The sequence below is a fragment of the Trichechus manatus genome, unplaced genomic scaffold, assembly GCF_000243295.1.
Source record: "Trichechus manatus latirostris isolate Lorelei unplaced genomic scaffold, TriManLat1.0 scaffold00180, whole genome shotgun sequence".
Lineage (NCBI taxonomy): Eukaryota > Metazoa > Chordata > Mammalia > Sirenia > Trichechidae > Trichechus > Trichechus manatus.
In genome coordinates, this window is record NW_004444116.1 from 1,960,960 (window position 1) to 1,965,551 (window position 4,592).

A 4,592-nucleotide genomic window follows, 5' to 3' on the forward strand; every position below is an offset into this window, starting at 1 on the left:
TACCTCAGGATTCAGCAAGATCGCTCCACTCTAGCGGATCAGAAACTATACGTTTCCCAGCATTGTGTGAGCTATCGGAATTCTTTAACTTTCTTAGGTTGGGTTCTCTAGAGAAGCAAAACCAGTAAAGCATATAAATATATATATATATAGAGAGAGAGACAGAGAGAGAGAGAGAGAGAGAGAGATTTATATTAAGGAAATGGCTCATGCAAGTGTAGAGGCTGGAACATCCCAAGTCTGTGGGTCAGGATAGAGGTTTCTTCTGATTCATGTAGCCAAAGGGGCTGGCGAACCCAAGATCATCAAGTCAGACAGCAGGGCTCTTGCTCACAGGCTGCAAAGATCAACGAATCCCAAGATCAGCAGGCAAGACAGCAGGTAAGCTGCTAGCTCAAGTCCCAAGTACCAGAGGTTGGACGAACAGGAGCCAGCTGTAGGATTCAAAGCAAGCAAAAGCCCACAAGTCTTGCTAGAAAATCCACTTATATATTAGATGCAGGCCACACCTCCAAGGAAACTCCCTTTCAACTGATTGGCTGCTCACAGCAGATCCCATCAGGGAGGTTATCACATTATATCAAATCTCATCGTGAAAGTGATCACGTCATCATGCGACTGCCAAGCTATATCATAACTGCCAAACCACCAAGAATCATGGCTCAGCCAAGCTGACACGTAATCTTAATGATCACGTTAACTTTCAGCTCCCAGTAGTTGTTTTTTGCCTGGCTTTGTTTGGTTTTTCCCTTCACACGTATAATTTAATATTCAACCAAAGACTGAAGAGAAACCCTATGTGAATTCCTAGAGCTCTTTCTCTGAATACCTCCTTCCTCTTTGATATTCTGACTCTCATGTTCCAGCTGCTTTGTCCTCCCTGAACTTTGAGTTCTTGCTCTTCATCTCAGTGAGACTGCTCTGCTGGCATTTCTCTTCCCTGTGCTGCAGTCCTAAAAGTGCTAGCAGGCAGAAAGTGAGTAATGGATGTTTGTAGAACTCGTCTTAGTTGTTTCTTTCTTCTCAGGGATCACAGTCTTGTGCTGCCTGTTGTCTAGTGGAAAAACTATATTTTGCCCAATTTTCTAGTCCTTCAAAGTAAGAGGGCAAGTCTAGAAACAGCTACTCTGTAATATCCAGAAACCAAGCGTTTTATTTTGAAAATATTCAGACATACTAAAAATGGAAAGAATTATACCGTTAACCCCTACATAGTCACCTCCTAGCTTCTATAATTAACTTATCACTATGTTTGCACTGTCATATATTCATTCATTGATTCGTTTCTCTATTCATCCGTCATTCTGTCAGTGTACTTTTAATGTGCAATTCTCTTTTTGTGAGTGGATATCAGCATTTCTCATATATTTAATAGCCATTTGAATTTCTCTTTCTGTGAACTATCTTTCATATTCTTTGCCAAATTTTCTGTTAAATCTTTGGTATTTTTCTAATTGATTTACAGCCTATGGAAGTGTGTTAATCATTAGTATTTTTCATAGTAGTTATGTTTCATAAAGTTGCTACAAACATTGAATTAGCGAATACTGAGCCATTGCTCTTAGGGAAAATACAGGGTTAGGTTCCTGTGAGCCTCTGGTCAGAACATCTCATCAACCAATTAATACATAACCTTGTTTTATGTAAGTTTAAAGACACCTTATTTAATATATATTTCTTATAAATAATTACATGCATTTTTTTTTTTTTATAATAAAACACTAACCAAGAAGGGTTTAACATTTTCTTGACCCTGGGTAGCGTGTCTGTAAATTTCTTTGGCTTTCAACTTCACAAGAACGCTGTCCACTATGCTTTTTTTCTTTTAAATCAGTTGTCATCTCATGAATCCACAAATTTAGCAGCTTTTCCATAGCTTCTTCACACACTATAGATATTACTTTAGCACTTTCCAAAGTGGCTTCACCTACAGATGAGTGAATTTCCTTTTTCTTTTTCTGGATGTACTGTATTATTGATTCATCAACAATAAACTCATGGCCAACAGCACTATGCCTGAATGAAGTTTATCTGACAAATGTATATTCTCTGTAAGGCACATTACAGCATTCTTGTGCTCAGGAACACTAGACAGCACTGCAGCATTATGATTAGAGGCCGTTTTAAACAGTGAAATCACCAAAAAAAATGAAAAAAAGTGGCACTAAATAGGTCACAAAAAGGACACTCATTTACAATAAGAGACCTAAAACAAAAAGGCAGAGCATTGTCTCCTTGTTTGGCCTCAGCTGGGAACATGTGTGTCAGGTGACTCAAATTTTTAACCACTCTTCATGTGTCATTGAATAACCACAAAAGCGCTGCGAGTATTAATTTTGGAGTTACAAATAAATGTTAGCAAGTATGAAAATTTGAAAATATGGATACCTTGAATAATGAGATGGACTGTACGTCCATTTTCCTATTTTGATCATGTTCTCTACCCCTTTGAAGTTAGGTGAGACCATATAATGTTCTTTGCCCCTAAAATGTAAATGACTTGATGCATGCTAATTCTCACTGGGAACTTTAAGGGCATATGCACGAGTCTCCATAGCTTTCCTTCCCTCTGAAATAGCAATTTACAATATTCCAGTAAAAGCTTGTCTATCACCCTAAATCCCAGACTGAGATTATTGAAGACCAAAGTCACTAGCCAACCAATCAAAAAAAAAAAAACAAAAAAAGAATGAACTAGGAATAAGCTTTTATTGTTTAAGCCACTGAGATTTGGGAGATGTTTTCTTTCGTATCATAATCAACCCTATACTGATTGACCAAGGAAAATCATCCCTTTGTGATGTCAACAAGAAATGATTATAACCAGCCCCAGGTGCTTCCACCTATAAACCTTCCTTAACTGGTATTTTCCAAACCCACATTCTCTTGAGACTTCATCATAGTAAAGCCAAGAAACCTTGCACCTAGGGTCCAAGAAAGGACACGTGGCCCAATCACAGTTTTGCTCCCTCTTCAAAAGGACCCACCTTTGCTTAAATGAATCTATTCCTTTTTTTTTTTTTTTTCCCAATCTAATTTCCTCAAAGGTTCTATAAAAAAAAAAGATCACTGGCTTTCCCAAATTGAAGTCTTTGGTATCTCCTCCTGAGTGCCAGGCTTACTTGCTGCAACAAGCTGGTTTACTCCCAAATAAAATCTTTGTTAATTTTTTTTATAACTTTACTCCAAAACCTGTCATTTAACAATGATATGAACAGTAAATACATTTTCCCAGTCTGAAATTTGTCTTGACTTTGCTTGTGGAGTTTTATTTTGTCATACAGAAGTTTTTGTTTTGTTTTCTTTCTCTGATTATTCAAGTATTAATGTGTTTATTGCAGAAAATTTGAAAACTATAAAAAGGGTAAATTAAGAAAAATTACCTATATATACTCTCATTACTCTTTCAGAAGTTTTCTTGAAGTCAAATTTATCAATATTTTCTTTTAAAGAACTTTGCATTTTGAATTGCAATTAAAATGGCCTTCCACATTCCAAAGTTATGAAAAAAATTACTTGTATTTTTGGAGTACTTCTAAGCTTTTCTTTTATAAATCTCTGATACCATTTAGAATTCACTCTGTTGTCTGTTGTAAAATATGGAATCAACTGTTTTCCAAATGATTACCCAGATTTTGTAACATCAATTATTAAACAGTCCATATTTACCCATAAACCAAAAAATAAAAAACAAACCCGTTGCTGTCGAGAGTGGGTGATTATAACCCACCACTCTCATAATTACAGATCTACACACACAAACATGTATGGATATAGAATATTTGAATTGCACAATTGACAAGTTTGATCTAATGGATATACATAAAATGTCAGATGAGAACAGAGGTCCCTCACAATCAAAATAACATTATGCCAATTATACTAAGAGGTTAAAGTGAGACTAAAAATTCTTAGTTTTATGCCCTCCTTCCTCTTTTTTCCTCCTGAAAGAAACTGTGACTCCCTTTCTTTTCAAATGTCTATCTAATCTGCTTGCAAATGTAAATTTTACCTTGTTTACTCTCACTCCCCTTGCTGATATCTATGTCTGCATCTCTCTTCAGATATGTATTTTGACATTTTACTGTTACCCATTCTATTTCCAAAGCATACATGTAACTGAATCACTTTTCAAAAAGTATATTATCAACCTTTTAAAACTGGATTCTTGTGAACACAAGAATCTTTCTTCCTAGTGGATTCCAGAGTAATTTCATGAAAGCTGAGGGGTTCAGAGCATTGAGGAAATAGGACCACAGATTTGAAAAATTTAAATATGGCTTTCTGCATAAGGGAAGTAATGGAAAGAATATCCATTGACAGGAAGTCAGATGGTTACTTCCTCTCAGTCTTAACATATTCATGTTATGAGTGAGCGATTTGGATAGAAGACAATTCTATGTCATTCACAGAATCATCTGCTGAAAAAATATATTAGCCTTCAGACAGAAAAAGAAAAAAGATGGTAGAAGGATATGAAATATTGTGCACTAAATCAGAAAAAAATCAGGTAGTCTTTGTTGTTAGCTTGCCGTTGGGTCGATTCTAGGTATACTTATACAGGTATGCAGTGCTTAACCTCCACAATACCT